We start from the raw sequence: 17,425 nt of genomic DNA on the forward strand, positions 1-17,425 counted from the left end.
AAGGAATGGAAAGGAAAGGAAAGGGAAGGGAAGGGAAGGGAAGGGAAGGGAAGGGAAGGGAAGGGAAGGGAAGGGAAGGGAAGGGAAGGGAAGGGAAGGGAAGGGAAGGGAAGGGAAGGGAAGGGAAGGGAAGGGAAGGAAAAAGAAAAAAAGGAGTAGTTGATGATTTAAATGAAAGTACTGACTTGCCCAGAAAAAAAAAAAAAAATAAATAAATTAAATATAACTAAGGAAAATCTCCAGTATTCCAGTCAAATTTAGACATATCCTCTGCTAGACTTTGGAGTGGGAGGAAAAGAGAAAGGCTGAGTGTTGTAGCTGAATATGTTTCTCATTTTCTCACTACTAAATTCATAGATTTTTTGCAATGGTGATATTTTGAATTAAACATTTGAAGTAATTTCTAGAACAAATATTATAAATAAAAGCTGTGTTTTGAGTTCCCAAAAGTCTTCTGTTAGTTTTACTGAAGAGACAAAGAAGTAACCCAAATCCATTGGTTCTCTGAATACTTTTTATGTGATTTTCTGATCATCGTTGTTCAGCCTCCTAACTATTCTTTATGTTAATGCTTTTAGACCTGTATATTACTGTGCTTCCATATTCAGCTTCAGTGTTGATGCTGACAAGCTGAGGTGGTGAGAAAGCCTCAAAAATGTGTTCCAAGCAGGTGGGAAGAATTCCCAGAGCTCCTAATATATGTGTGGCTAAAGACAGAACTGTGTCAATGCCAACCAAATACTCTGCTTATGTAAATAATGAATTCAAATGATCCATCATTTCCTATGCTTTGCCACTACTCTTTAACACAATTGACGTATGGTTAATGAAGTACTCAACAAAAGAAGGAACTATCTTGTGCTTTAGACATTGACACTGTGTCCTTACATGTTAACATCATTATGTTATGGTCTCATATCACCTTCTAATTTTAGATTTCAAGAGAAGACATATGATAAGATGCTACTTCACATATTTGCTCTTTTGAATTTCTAAGATCAACTAAGTTGGCAAATCCTCAAACCAATTTAGTTCCTCCTGACACCAGTGTTCTTTTCCTGGTCCTCAAAAGCTGTTCTTTGAAATAACTGAACCACAAAAGCAAAGATCACTCACTCAAGACAACATATGCCTTGTCTAGAAACAAACATGAATGTGTCTACCAGTTGTTAATCAATGTAACACAGAACAAATAAATTATTAAAATACTTGAGAGACATGAATATAAGAAATGCCCTGCAGATCTTAGTAAAATGTACAGCCCTCCTCCTAAATATGCTTCAATGCTCTTAACATTGTTTCTAATGTTGTTTTCATATTTCAAGTATGCAATTTTACAAATATATTCTTTAATCATATTCATTATAAATGTGAGAGCTTCACCTGATGTTTCCACTAAGATAAGCCAGTGTAAAAATATTGAAAATTTTTATTGTGCCCCTCTCCTCTCAAGAGGGACACAGCGGCAGCAGTCAACATGATTTGAATCATTGAAATGTCACTAGCTGTGAAAACAGAATTTAAGTAAAGAATGTTTATTTCATGATGTGGATTCACTGCCTGAACTGTGAATCTTTGTTGGGTCTCTCTGTTACCATGAACTGACACTGCATTTACTAATTTGTATTCAAAACTGAGTTAATCAAACTTTTCTGAACAGAAAAGAAGAAAGAAAGGAAGAAAGAAAGGAAGAAATAATAAATAAAAATTAAAAAGAGAGAGAAAAAAGAGCCAAGGCAGAGAATCAAATGATATTAATAAAACTCATGGAAAGTAAAATAAATATTCTACTTGGATACTATTGAACGAGCAGGAAACTAAACACAACTAAACAAAACAACACTATTATTTACGTAAATTTACCAGCTCTCATTATCAGCAGGATGTTAGGAAAGTCTGCTCATGGGATAAGGGTAAATAAGGAAATGGAGTTATTCAACTCCTTATTGAAAATAAAATGCAGGAAATATTTCAAGCTACTTACAGTAGTACACAGTCACAACTAGGCAAAAAAAAATCCTTCATGAATTGCATTTATCATGAGCTATGTTTTCCTGATTATGTGTAGCATGTATGTAGTTTATTTCCACCTTTTTATTTTCTCCTAAAAATCCCTTGTTGCAGGTGAGACAAAGGCTTATCTGTCTGTGATTATTATAAGGACTGGCAGTTTTGCTACCTCATGGGAATGTAATAAAGACAAAACCATGACATTTTTAAAACACTGAGGGCTACATTTGTGAAATGACTCAAGTTTTCCATTCTTGCCCTATCTTCCGCTTCATGTTGTGGTTCAAAACATAAATCCGCAAATCTCTCTTTCAGGCTTATGTGGCAGTCTCATATCATCACATTTTGCACCTACTGACATCAATTCAGCCCCTGAAAGGCAGGAGCCAGTGTCTAATCCACTAATCCATTTTCCACCTTCTGATAGAGGATAAATGGGTAGATATTCCTGGTTCCTCTTGGTAAGGATGATATATTCTATATCAAATTTATGATTTGATCTTTACCTGGAAGGAAAAGGTTCTAGTTTCAGGTTCCAGCTGAAAGGTAGCATGTATTTTGAATCAAACAACCATTTGAGAGACCTTGACAAGCTTGAGAGGTGGGCCAGTGTGAATCTCATGAAGTTCAACAAGGCTAAATTTAAGGCATCTGGGCCAGGGCAATCCTAAGCAAAAATGCAGTCTGGGCAAAGAATGGACTGAGAGCAGCCCTGAGGAGAAGGACGAGGAGGTGTTGGTTAATGAGAAGCTCAACATGAGTCAGCTCTCTTGAGAGAGATTCCATGAGACTCATGAGACTCCACCTGGAGTACTACATTTAGCTCTGGGGCCCCCAGCACAAGAATGTGGACCAATTAGAACAAGTCCAGAGGAGGGCCTTGAAGATGATCAACAGGCTGAGGGAATTGGGGATGTTCAGCCTGGAGAAGAGAAGGTTCCAAGCAAACCTTATGGGGGTCTTCCAGTACCTAAAGGGGGCCTAGAGGAAAGCTCAGAAGGGAATCTTTGTCAGGGGGTGCAGTGGTAGGAGAAAGAGTAATGGTTTAAAATTATAAAAAAAAAAAAAAAAAGATATTAGAAGACATCTTCTATATATATAAGGAAGTTATTAGATATTAGGAAGAATTAAGGAAGAAATTCTTAGAGAATGGTGAGGCACTAGACCATGTTGCCCAAAGAAGTTGTGGATGCCCCATTCCTGGAAGTGTTCAAGGCCAGTTTGGATGGGGCTTTGAGCAACCTGACCTAGTGGGAGGAGTCCCTGCCCATGGCAGGGATTGGAACTGGGTGGGCTTTAAGGTCCCTTCCAACCCTGAATTTTGTGTATCTCATACCAGGTTGAGTATTTTGACGTGCAACAGAGCAGTCTGCAAGTTTAGATTACCCTTCAAATTTATGAACAGCTTTGAGTAAGTCAAATGACAATAGAAAAAGGTAGAAAACAAAAGTGTTCTACAAAGAGGGAAATAAAGTGAAATTTAATATATTTTTACACTTTATGGAGGACATGAATATTAGAACTTAGATTCCGAGAGATGGGAAGCAATGACATTTAATGTCCTGATTTATAGATACCAAAAAATTAAGAACAGAGAGAGTGACACCTATATAATAAAAATGCATGTGCACTGTTTAGCAATAGATTTCAGTACTGCTGGAGTTAACTGGGCTCATGTCCAATCCACGGACATAGTAAAGTATACACACACAAGGCTTTTTTTCCCCCCTTCTGTATTGGACCTGTCTGGGATGGAGTTAATTTTTTTTTCATAACATCTGTTTTGGAGCTAGCTTGTAAATTTGTGACCAAAGCAGTGTTGATAACACACTAATATTTCAGCTGTTGCTGAACAGTGTTTGCACAGCTTTAAGGTCTTAGTTTCTCATTCTGCCCTCATCCAGTGAATAGATCACAGGTGTGCTAGAGGTCGGGCAGGGACACAGCCAGGCAGATGACCCAAACTAACCAAGGAGATATAACATGCTGTAAAACATCATGTTTCAGTAATAAGAAGGGAGAGGAGAGAGTTCAGGGATGTTAGACCTCTTTTGCTTGGGAACTGCCTGGGCATCAGTCTACCCAAGGGAGTTGGTGAGTGATTGCCTTTGCTTCATTTGTTTTGTTTTCTCTCTTCTTCCACTTGTCTTTTACTTACTTATCAATATTTATCTTGACCCACAAGTTTTCTTGCCTTTACTCTTTTTCTCTTACACAGTACCACTGGGCAGAGCAGGAAGTACCTGTGTAGTGTTTATCTGCTTCTCAGGTTTACCCTGGAACACATTCAGACACAGAAGTTAGAGTAGCAGCAAAGTAAATCACAAGAAGGAAATTCTGTAAGTGCTATAGCCAATATAGGTTCATGAGGGGAATGTCTGACTTAAGAAACTTATTTTCTTTTTATTATGTGGTTACACGTCTAGTTGACCAAGTGAAGCCAGTTGTTGTAATTAAATGACAAAAATATATGATGAAAATCTAAAATGTTGGGTTAATGATTGGTTGACAGGGCAGGCTCAAAGAGTTGTAGTAAATAGGTTTATATCAGGCTGGTGGCCAGTCACAAGCACAGTTCCCTAGGACTACATTTTAGGACCAGTTCTCTTTAATGTTTTCATAAATGATTTGGATATAGGAATTGAATGTATACTGAGTAAGTCTGTGGATGACACTAAAACAGGAGGAGCGGTTGACCCTGTTGAGGATAGAGAGGTCTTGCAGTGACATCTTGACAAACGAGAGCTAGGCAATCACCAACCATATGAAGTTTAACAAGAGCAAGTGCCAGATTTTGCACCTGGGAAGAGGCAGACCTGGCTGTGTGTACAAACTAGGAGATGAGTCTGGAAAGCAGTATTGCAGAAAGGGATCTGGGGGTTTTGGTTGATGGCAAGTTGAATAAGAGTCAAAAGTGTGCCCTGGCAACCAAAAGGGCCAACCATACACTGGGGTGCAGCAGGCACAGCACTGCTCGCCAGTTGAGGGAAGGGCTTGTCCTCCTCAGTGCTGGTGTGGCCTCACCTTGAGTACTATGTACAGTTTGCAGTGCCACAATATAAGAAGTACATAAAACTATTAGAGAGGAGGACTACAAAGATGGTGAATGGTCTAGAAGGCAACGCAGATAAGGAGCAGCCAGAGACCCTTGGTTTGTTCAGCCCAGAACAGAGCAGGGGAGGACACATTGTTGCCAACAGCTTCTTCATGAGGGGAGCAGAAGGGCAGGTGCTGATCTATTCTCTCTGGTGACAGTAACTGGACCCAAGAGAACAGCATGAAGCTGTGACATGGGAGTTTCAGGTTGAATGTTAAGAAAAGGTTCTTCACTGAGAGGGTGGTCAGGCACTGGAACAGGCTCCGCAGCGCAGTGGTAATGCCACTAAGCTTGCTGGAGTTCAAGGAGCATTTGGACAACATTCTCACACACATGGTTTCAGTTTTGGGTGGTCCTGTATGAAGCCAACAGTTGGACTCAATGATCCTTGTGGGTCCCTTCCAACTCAGGGTATTCTATGATTTTACAATTCTATGATTCTATGATTTTGTGATTCTGTAGTTCAAGCATGTGAAAATATGAATGGCACAGCCTACTTATTCTAAGCATTCTAGTGCTCAGCACAATGTTAACTACTGTAGTCACACCTCTAATAACACTTTTCCTTTTGCATGTTTCTACAAACCATTTATAAATTCTCAGAAACAAGCAGTATATTTAAAAAAGCTGTTTGTCGTCTCAAAATCAAATTTTCCCTTTTGCTTATAATGAAACTGATTAAAGGTTATATAAATGCAATTTTTATCATGACAGCAGAATAGAACTGATACAGCATAATAATTTATTCATTAAAGTGCAAATGAGAAAATTATCATAAGAGGTAGCTGCATAGTTTACTCTTGCTACTTTTGTTGTAAATCTAAATGTGTTTATTCAAAACCAATGGTTGTCCAAGAAAGAGCTTTGCAAATATTTCTCATGTAATCTACTCTGCCTTCCTTACAAAGGTGGTTAAAATATTTTATTAAACAGATACCATTTTCCTGCAGTCATCAGATGCTGAGAGCTCATTAAAGGCTATCTGAGTGGGAAAGGAATGCAGGGGAAGGGGGAAAAAGAAGAGAGGCAGAAAAAAAACCCTGCGAATCTGCTAGATTACTTGTGTTAAAATTCATGTAGGACTTAGTGATTGCAATATACTTTAATTATCCACAATATTAGAAGCCAGCTTAAAACACTAAAGCAGGAAGCCTTTTCATTAATTATGGAGACAAGGTTAAAAAAAAAAAAAAAAGCTTATACCTCAGCAAGTTAATTTTCTTTTGATTTGAGCTTGAAGATATTTAATATATTTTTCATTATGGAGTTGCAACAGTCATAAAGTCACTTGCAAATAACTTTCTACTGTATTTTGTCCTTATTATTTAAGAATCTAAAATCTATTCAGTTAAGGCCAATTTCAAGATTATTAGAACAAGTTCTAGAGGTTACATGAACAAAATTTAAAATTAATTACTCATGAGATATAACAGTAATAACAAAGGAAGGTGGTCAATCAGCTGACTAACATGTTTTTCTTTTTCCTCAAATACAGTCCAAAGAATTTGTTATAAACATTGCATATAAATTGAATCATTACATTTCTTATTTCAAATTAAGGTCAGTCCCTACTGTCACATTAATTCCTGCATAAAATATTATGTATATTTATTAAATTTATAACATTAATTATGACAATATTTTTCTGCTTTTGTTTACAATAAATTATAGGCTGATAATTCCCCAGATTCCATAATTTACAACCATTTTTGCTTAGGAAATGCTTCCTACTGTAATTAAAGTAATTCCAGTGCTTTAATTATTGTCAATTTTATTTCCTTAATAAAATTTACTGCAGATATTAATAGGAATTTTATTAAACTATGAAGAAAAGGGAAATTTTTTGACTCCATCCAGTGATAACCATTATGTGCCTTACAATACTGTTTGTGAAAGTTGTAGCAGGATTCCCTGTTGACTTTGCATTGATGTTCCTACCCTTGCTCTACTGAACAAGTGGAGTTGTCTGTTTCCTAGTTCTGAAATCTTCCTAAATTGCTACATGCTAATCTACCTCCAGAAGAAGCTCTGTAAAAACATGGGAAGTTACAGGTATGACCAAACACTGAGAAAAACAGTATTTCATCATTTTATAACTGCATATCAAAAGCAATACATTTATTCATCTGAAAGGCAAAGCAATTTTGTAATGCTTTTCATGTCACAATGGTGCAATAAAAATAAGATCAAGATAACTTAATCCTTCATAATGGGAGAAAAAAATCTTTTTTGTGTGTGTGTTTTTTTTGTTTGTTTTGTAAAATATAACTAAAAGTATTGTCCACATTCCTCTAAGAAAGGATAGTTTCGGTACATGAAAAACATCTAGCTCCTTTGATTTAATGCTTTGACTTAACTGGGGAAGTTGCAGGGAGAGGCTGTAAGTACCAGAGATTCTTGACTGCCAAATATTAGGACGGATCACCAGATATTTTTAATGTTAAATACATTGGCAAAATCTTCTGCAGAGTTTATTCAGGTAGGAACTTAAGATGCTGTTTGGAAACTTATTTGAACCAGTACACAAATATTTTCCTTTTTGGTGTGGTGAACATATAAACAAGAACAGAATGTCATGCCTTTAACATTCCAATGTACATGTATGCATTTGGTTAATGCATGAACAGTGTTGACTAATTACTGTGACTAGTAATTAAGTTTAATCAAAATAACAACTTGGTCATTGTTTAAGTGCAGTTAATAATGGCATTTTTAATGGTGTGACAACATTTCTAACCTTTTATAAAGACTACAGTCATTCTTTAATGTATTTGCTTGACAGAATCTAATATCTCTAATATCTTGTTTTCTGTAATAAAATGGAGCATCTATGAGCTTGACTCTGGCTGGTGGTTTCAGATAACAACACAGTTGTGCATCTCTGTGTGATCTACAGGTGCATGGAGCAGTTGGGAGAGCTGCACCTTCAGGGTGACATTCGGTGAGATAGAAAAATTGCTCTAAATTTGGAGTCAACATCCTGGGGAAGAAAATATAAATAGATCACCTATTCAGGAGATCGCTTACTTTTTAGATCAAACGGATCAGATTTGCAGAACATTTAAACTAATTGAAGTAAACAGGAAATGAAATGAAACCAAACCGAAGTTAAACATGTTAGATTAACCTTGTACTTATCTTTGATATCTTCCAAAGAAGTGGTTGTCTAGTCTGCAGAGATTTCAGTAAAGCATTGACATGGGCAACCACTAACTGAGCTGAGAAAGCAGAGCATTACCACAAGAATACAAAACAATGACCAAAGCATGAGCAAGCAAAGTTTCAGCTATGCAGCCCTCTATTTTCCTGTCTCCTAAATCCTGCTCCACATCGCAACTGAACATCGCGGAATAAACACTAACAAATTGTATGGAGGCATGAACCAGAAGAATGGAGAAATTCTGCTAGTGGAGTTACTCCAAGATCAGAATTGAGATATACAGTTATTCCATTGATGACATCAAGCTGTGGAAATGTTAAGTTAGAAGGGGTGGATAATCAGAAGTGGATCAAATATTATGTAGAATGAAATGAATTCCCTCAAGTGGTGTAACTGAACTCGAATAAAATTTAACAGTTATAGCTTGGCGAGTAAAGACTTGCAAACAATAATTTTTGTATAACATCATTTATTGGTAATGACTAAATGTAAAAAACCTTGATTACACTATTTGGATACAGACAGTACCTCAGTTATGATTCAGCCTTTCAAAGTTAACCTAAGATAAATGCAAAGTTAACTTAAAGTCTTCAGAGAATATTAAAAACTTTTTATAAGGCACAGAGAAGATTATATCTTTGGTGCTATATTTTCAGTGTTCAAGAAAGATAAAGAAAAGCAAAAGTGCTTCAGTTCAGACTTTCACAGCACTTTAGACCCTGCTTTCTTACTGAATAGCATTGTGCCCATTGAAGTAATTGGTTTCAGAGGGAATGTAAGGTCTAAATAGGAGTGAGACACAATATACCTTGGAGGATCAAATCCTAAATTTTGTAGTTTAGCAAAAAAATAGCTGAAAATGAATACTACTGTTCTTTCTAAATACTTCATGGGCATAAACACTTGTGAGGGAGAAGAACCATTTACACAACAGAGTATTGGTAAAAAAAAAAAAAAAGTTAAATAAGTACACCTGGATCATTAATAAATCTAAGCTAGAAATAGGTCTCTAATCACTGTGATAAAAAAGTTCAGGATAACAACCTTCTAGCTCAAATAATGAGGACTAAAGTGCTTTGCTATGTTTGTGAATAGGATTGTGAAGTATACTGGTTCATAACGTTAAAGGTCTAGATCACATCTATCTACCTTGGTCTTAGAACGTCTGGGGAGTGATTGTAAATGCTACTAGTCCTGAATATATCATATCACTTGCTAAACATGATCCTTTCTTGGAGCTGAGGGGTGGATGAAAAGAATTTTCATTGACACTTGTTGACCTCCTAAATCTCAGGATCTGTATAAAGTTGAGTTGAACCTTAAATGAAAGCAGTAAACTGAGATCAGGGTTTCAAGGTTATGTATTTTTTCTGGCTGATATGAGAAATTACTCCAAACAATTATTGAAAACATCATCCCCCAAAAAGCTGTATATCAGAGAGTTAAAACAAAATATGTTGGGAAATGTTTCAGGATTAAGAATGCAGATTTTTTTTCTTGGATGTTTCATTTTCAGTTTCTGGATCAATTATAGCATAATTAAAATTATTTCAACTGTGATTTGGTTAAACAAACAAACAACAAGCATTTTTAGCATTAAATTCAATGAAAGAATCCCTAAACACAACTATATAATTTTTCTCGTGCTGCAGGTCTCATTCTTGTCCTGCCCTACAACTTCTGTACAGGCTGCAGTATTGTTAATGCCTCCTTCCTGCAGGAAATCTTCCTGGAGGACATCTCACCATTTTTCCTTAGTCTGAAGATGTAAAAAGCGACCTTGATACAAATCACTGCCAAAGACACTGTTGTTGCTCTGGGTCAAATGAGCCTTGAGTCCCTCCCTCTGTTCAACATCTCTCTTTTCCTTACTTTATGAAGAAAGTGGCTTAATAATGTCACCATTTGTCATATGCTGATTTGGTCTGTGATTTATGAGTCAGAGAGAAGGAAAATGCAGCTCAGGATCATTTAAAAGGGTTTTCTCTTTCTGTGTAAAACCAAGGAAAACAAAACAGAACAAACAAACTAACAAAAAAATGGTCACTGTGATATATTTCTGTCAAGATTATTTGGTTGATGTCTGAATCCTCTTCAAGGGCAAGCTCTTAGACAAGAGTTATTTAAAAAACCACTGTAACCACTTCTATTGTTTTGTAGTAAAGCACACCACTGTAGGGAAGTTCTGTGGACTCCTGGAAAGCAATTAAAAGTGAATTTGAACTATTTGGAAGCAAATTGATTGGCACTGAGGATGGCATGAATAACAACTAATTGTTTTCTGCTAGAATTTGTCTACCACTGTGTGGTGAAAAGCCCTTGGTTAGATGGAAATCCAGTCTCAGGGATTCCTCAGTTTAACTGTTGAAATTAAACCAATGTTTCAGGTGCATATTCTTCTCTATGGGGGACATAGCTTAATTTCAAGCAGGGTTTGCAGCATTCTTGCTCCAAACAAATGCATTGCTTATAGCTCATTAGATTTTTGCAAAAATATATCAGAAGTGTGTTAATAGGAAAGAGTTGACAGCTTACTTTGAAAAAGTTTCACTCGTATAATTTTTCTTTTGCAAAAGAAGTTCAAAGTACAGTTCTTGATCAAAGTGCAATATTGTCTTGAATGAATATTCCTCTGCCCCCAAGATAAAGCTAATATCACCTTTTTAACAACAGGGTGATTGAAACAAGGTGTTGATTGAAACAGGGTGATTGAAACAAGGTGTTGTAGTTGGCTCTAACTTTATTTTTGATATTGATATATTTAGATAAGACAATGCTATTTAAGGATAAAGAGCCATACAACATCTTTTAAACACTATCTCTTTTTACTGGTATCTTACAAAAAATATAATTTTCAATACTATGTATTTTGTATGCTTGTCATAGTGATTCATGAAACAAAAATTATAAGGGCTGTTACACAAACAGCAAACTATTTTAACCTTCTTACAGTATTTCCCTCACATGTGCCCCTCATTTGGGCCATTAACTTTTGACATTGAAGCCGTAGAATTTTGATCATTTTAACCAAAGCATTAGTTTTAAATTAACACAGCATCTAACATTTAAACTAAACAATTAGACCATTTACAGAAACATTATTTCATAGGGAAAAAAGGAATTAAATTAAAATTTTCCAACAGCATTTAACTGCTGCATGTATTGCATATTTACTCAGCTAAATGGGCAACATTTCATTCAAGCAATTAGAATTCTTTGGGGGAAAAAAAAAAAAAAAGAGGACTGAATATCATTCTAGAAAATAGAATATTACTTTTAAATAAGCTTATCTCTGGGTACTCCCTCCTTACACAATAGCAATGAAGTTCAGCTACCCTGCAGTCAAATTTGACCCTGATTTGGAGGAATCTGTGTTTGAGTCTGAAAGTCAATTTGGAGCTTCTTTTCTTACTAAAAACAGATGATTTTTCTGAAGGTAGGTTTTGCTCTAGCCACAGGAAGTGCAATCTTCTGATTTACAAAAGCTACTGAAGTCTGCAGAACGTAGCCAAACTTGATGACTGGGGCTTCTTTAGAAACAAGAAAGAAAGAAAGAGTTTGAAAGAGAGAGAAAGAGGGAAAGGAAGGAAGAAAGAAAAGGAAGAAAAGTGAGACAGCAGCTAAATATAGATCTACAAACCTCAAAGTGAACTGGGGGATTTTTGTGATCAAGAAGCTTTCTAATAATAAACAAAAATGATCACTGTGTCTATTTGTATGTCACTGGGACGTCTGTCTACCTCTGCATTTGTTATCTTCAGGAACTTTCTGGAGAAAAAGCATGGCTCCCTTGTTCAGAGGCCCACACTCAAGTTCACAAGGAATGAACATGTTGTCTACAATACTTCCTGATAATTTCTCTTTAATAAATGTGTTTTTACAAAAGATTTCACCCCAGATTTCTGAGGCTGTCCCAGGGAACTGGTATGTGAGCCAAAAGCTGATGATTCCACTGAAAGCCAAGTGGGAGACTGTACCTGAGATGCCCTCAATGCGGTGATGAGACATCCTCTTCTAGCGAACACTGTTTTCCTATGAACCCCTGCGGGAATAAAAGATCCATAAATTATAGGATGTACTAGTAGATTGGTCTGACATGAGAGTGCATGTAATCAATATTATGTGTTGGAGTGTTATAGGTACTGTCTAGTGCAGTCATATTTTATTCAACAATCTGAAATACTGTGTGGGTCAGCCAGGACCACTTTTGTCATAAATCCAGCAGAAGGTGTAGCAGAGTCCCTGAACCACTTTGCTACCACCTTTTAGAGAAAGGTGTTAGTATAAAAGGCCAATTCTTCTACAAAGTTAGAGAATTTCATTTCACTTCCAAAACAGCTTCCATTTCAAGACCAGGGATATATAAAATAAAGGTCACTTCCAACAAGGAAAGTATGTAATATATTAATATGTAGAAAGGGTAACATGGATATTTTGAGAGGCATTTTTAAAAACATTCTAATGCAAAGGTGACTGATCTTCCTGATCTAGGTGTCAAAAACTCTTTGTTAAGGCCTTGTATCATAGCTGAGAACAGTGTGAAATGTGGAAATATTTGATTAGCAAGAAAGAAAGAGCCAAATATTCAAATTATATGAAAGTGTCTGTAACAACTCAGCCCTGTCATTGACTGTGTGTCACCACATCAGCAGAAGAGCAACTCAAGGGAGCTGCAGGCAAACTACTTGTGAGCTGCTTAAAAACTCACTAGCTGATGGCTCCTCCTGTAAGGAATCTGACATAGACTAATCTGATGGGGAAATGAGTTGACTTGAAAAAAATGTCCCGAAAGGCTTGTTTCTATCTCCATGTCCTTACACGCTTTTAAAAATCTGTTCCTCGACTAGCTTTTTCATGAGGGTTTCTGTAAAATAGGTAATTATTTATGTAAGCCAATTTATGTAAGATCTCTGCTATATTAGTGAATTTCAAAGACAAAGGGAAGCCTCTGCTGTTAAACTTTTGGTGAGGGATAAATTCATATTACTTGTTTGTATCTAACAGAAACTCTGGACTTTAAGAGTAATTCATATTGTAGTGGTGGGTGAGTCACTAAGCAAGAAAATGTTTGTTATGCCCTCAGAGAGATGACTTTTGCAGAGATTTAAAGATAATTCTAACTTTTAAATAAAATCAAGGAGAAGATTTCACAAAAATATGTTGCATAATTTTATGTGTGAATGAATCTATATGTATAGCTGGCAAATACTGTATTATCCAAAAACAACTGTTACCCTTTTGCCTATATATTTTATTTTTCCCCTTTGTAGTATGCATGTTGTTTAAAGACGTAAGCTCTTTGCAAGAAAACAGCAGAGATTTAATGCAGCGTCACTCTCCAACAGGCCCTGCAGTGACAGGAAGGACTGGGACCATCTCTAACAGCTGTAATTTAGGCTGCTCTCGGTCTACTTGTTTAATACAAAGCCGTAATAGAACTACGTGGAGGTTGGCAGGTATTCCAAGAAAAAGGAGAACACCTGTGCTGCCAGTGTGACATCTCCCTCTTTCTATCAACCTCTTCTCTAAATACTGTTCACTATACCTTCCCTGAACTAATTTGTATTTTCTCCCTTGGGGCTGTGAAGGAACATGAGAAGAGATACTGCTTCTCTGCATGGTATTTGTAATTTTACACTTCACCAGCTTCGTAGCCCTTCTCTGGACATATTCTAGGGCCTTGATGTTCTTCTTGTACTGAGGGGCCCAAAACTGAACACAGCACTTGAGCAGAGTACAAGGGGATGATCACCTCCCTGCTCCTGCTGGCTACACTATTCCTGATACAAGTCATTGGCCTTCTTGGCCACTTGGGTACACTGCCAACTTGTGTTCAGGTAAACATCAGTCAGCACCCCCTGATCCTTTTCCTCTGCACAGCTTTAGAGCCGCTCTGCCCCAACCAAGCCTGTAGTGTTACATGGGGTTGTTGTGGCCAAAGTGCAGGACCCAGTGTTTAGCTGTGTTGTGCTTCATCCCCTTGGCCTCTGCCCATCGATCCATCCTGTCCAGGTCCCTCTGCAGGGCCTTCCTACCCTCTGGCAGATTGACACTGCCCCCTAGCTTGGTGTCATTTGCAAACTTAATGAGGGTGCACTCAATTCCCTCATCCAAATCATCAACAAAGATATTAAAGAGGATGAGCCCCAACACTGGCCCCTCAGGAACACCATTGGTAACTGGATTTCACTCCATTCACCACTCCTGTTTGGGCCCAGCTGTCTAGCCAGTTTTTAAACCAGTTAAAAGTGTAATTGGCCAAGCCATGGACTTCCAGCTTCTCCAGAAAAAAAAAAAAAGACCTCCAGGGATGGTGACTCCACCACTTCCCTGGTCAGCCCATTCCAATGCCTAACAACCCCTTTAGTAAAGAATTTCTTCTGAATATCCAACCTAAACCTCCCCTGGCGCAACTTTAGCCCATTCCCCCTCATCCTTTCACCAGGCATGTGGGAGAACAGACCAACCTTGCTACAGCCTTCTTTAAGGTACTTATAGAGAGCAATAAGCTCACCCCTGAGTCTCCTCTTCTCCAGGCTGAACAACCCCAGCTCCCTCAACCACTCCTCATAAGATTTGTTCTCCAGACCCCAGACCCCTCATCAGCGTTGTTGCCCTTCTCTGGACTCGGTCGAGCATCTTGTATCTATTTATATGTATTTATAAAATATTATGTATTTATAAAAAAACATTTTCTGTTGTCTTTAACAGCAGTAGCCAGATTGAGCTCCAGATGAGCTTTGGCCTCTCTGATTTTGTCCTTACACATCCTTACAATATCCTTATAATCCTTCTGAGTGGCCTGCCCTCTTTTCCAAAGATCATAAACCCTCCTTTTTTTCCTAAGCTCTAGCCATAGCTTTCTGTTCAGCCAGGCCAGTCTTCTTCCACGACAGCTCATCTTTGGGCATGTGGGGAGAGACCACTCCTGAGCCTTTAAGATTTCCTTCTTGAGGAGTACCCAGCCTTCCTGGACTCCTCTGCCCTTCAGAACTGCCTCCCAAGGGACTCTGCCAACCAGTGTCCTGAACAGCTCAAAGTCTGCCCTCCAGAAGTCCAAGACAGCAGTTCTACTGGTCCCCCTTCTGACTTCGCCACAAATAGAGAACTCTACCATTTAGTGGCCAGTCTGCCCAAGACAGCTCCCGACCCCCACATCGCTCACCAGTCCTTCTCTGTTTGTGAACAGAAGGTCCAGCAGGGTACCTCCTCTGGTAGACTCACTAACCAGCTCCATCAGGAAACACTTCTGTGCTCTCCAGAAACCTCCTAGACTGCTTCCTCTGAGCTGTATTGCATGTCCAGGATATGTCTGGGAAGCTGAAGTCCCCCATGAGGACAAGAGCAGATGATTTCGCAACTTTTGCCAGCTGTCTGTAGAATTCCTCATCCGTCTCCTCATCCTGGTTTGGCAGTCTGTAACAGATCCCCACCAGAATGCCTGCCTTATTGGCCTTCCCGCCAAAAGCGGCCCAGCAATCACATCCACCAACTCCCTTAGCACCCAGATGTATTCCATCTGGCCCCATGGACTTGTGACAGTCCAGGTGGAGCAGCAAGTCTGTAACTGTTTCCACCTGAACTGTGGGGGGTTTCTTCTGCTCCCCGTCCCAGACTTCCAGGCTGGGAGGCTGAGTGCCTCAAGGATAAGTTGTCTGGTTAGTACAGACAGATGTAAAGAAGTCATTAATAACCTCAGCCTTTTCCTTATCCTCGGTAGTCATGTTCCCCTCTATGTCCAGTAAAGAACGGAGATACTCCTTGACACTCCTTTTGCCATTAATATATTTATTAAAACATTTTTTATTGTCTTTAACCATAGTGGCCAGGTTGTGCTTGTGCTGGGCTTTGACCTCCCTGATTTTTTCTCTGCATATCTGCGGATCAATAATAAAGACTTCAAACCATGTAGAATCTACCACACACTTTTGTAAATTGTTCCAGCAATAAAGTATTCCATGAATTAACATGTTACACTCATTACAACTTCATTTTTATATTATTATTTAGACTATTGAAGGTTAGTATTAAGTGAATTGTGAGCTTTTATGCTAATCATTCTTTGATCTGTTTTATCATTATTAGCTAATATTTAACGTTATAAGGGCTCTGAAAGTCTGTGATTAACACTTTTAGCTCTCATTGTCATCTAACCAAAAAATTAAATGAAATCATTAAACTGTTTCTTTACTTCTATAGATGAGTCAGCTATTAGAAAAAAATGAATTTTTGATGGATATCTGGATGTGAAAATGTGACAGAGGAGAAACATGAAACAAATACGAAAATAATAAAGTATAAAAGAAAGTATAATGGCAGATAAGAAAGTCGGATGTTTCTGTGGGAATATTTGATGTTCAAGTAGACCCTTGAAAAGGCTGAAGTCTGGTCTCCTGATTTCGAAGGCTGTGAGCTTGCAGTGTGACCTCCTCATTGCTCTAAGGATCTTGAACTTCACCGTCTCATGGTTACTACAGCCAAGGTTGCCTTTGAACTTCACACTTCTAACAAGCCTTCACACTCTTAACCTCCTTGTTGGTGAGAATCAGGTCCAGCAGGGCACCTCTCCTCATTGACTCTTCTATCATCGGTGCTCTCCAGAATCTCTCATGGTTCTTTATGGTTCACAGGCAGAGCTCCATGCATTGAAGTCTCTCTCTTCCACAAAGGACAACTTCCACTCCTTATCTTTCCAGCCTGTCCTTCATAAAGAGCCTGTATCCTTCCACTGCAATGCTCCAGTCAAGGGGGTTATCCCAGCACTTCTCCATGACATCTCCTGTTGTATCCACTTCCTGTTACATTCTCTTGAAATAGTATACAAACAAAAATCTTCATGGAGTTACCATATAGGATCTTCATTAACAATACTGATTTGGACTCTAAAATGTAAATCTCTTGAGCAAGAAGTGCTTGTCAGTAATGTAAATAGCTTGGCTATTTATTGGTTACTTTCCTTTGTTAATTAAAATTGTAATTAATATTTGTACTGTACTCAATGTTTGTGCCTTGTTCTTTACAGGGATAAAACAAATTACTCAGCTTGCACAGAAAACAGAAAAAATATTTATTTTATTTTTTTTTATGTTTCATGGCACCTATTATACAAGCATACCACATATCTTAATTTTATTTATTTATTTATTTATTTATTTATT

The 17,425-nt window shown here is 37.9% G+C and overlaps 1 protein-coding gene and 1 long non-coding RNA gene across 2 annotated transcripts in view; both read left to right on the plus strand.

The window, feature by feature from the left end:
* Positions 1–17,425, plus strand: part of NALF1 (NALCN channel auxiliary factor 1) — a 502,064-nt gene that overhangs the window by 373,969 nt on the left and 110,670 nt on the right. The window lies entirely within an intron of this gene.
* On the plus strand, positions 3,945–8,703 carry LOC110352799 (uncharacterized). Its single transcript, XR_002402381.4, has 2 exons — positions 3,945–4,104; positions 8,004–8,703. It is a non-coding gene; the product is annotated as an uncharacterized lncRNA (long non-coding RNA).

This window comes from Anas platyrhynchos, chromosome 1 (assembly GCF_047663525.1).
Source record: "Anas platyrhynchos isolate ZD024472 breed Pekin duck chromosome 1, IASCAAS_PekinDuck_T2T, whole genome shotgun sequence".
Classification (NCBI taxonomy): domain Eukaryota; kingdom Metazoa; phylum Chordata; class Aves; order Anseriformes; family Anatidae; genus Anas; species Anas platyrhynchos.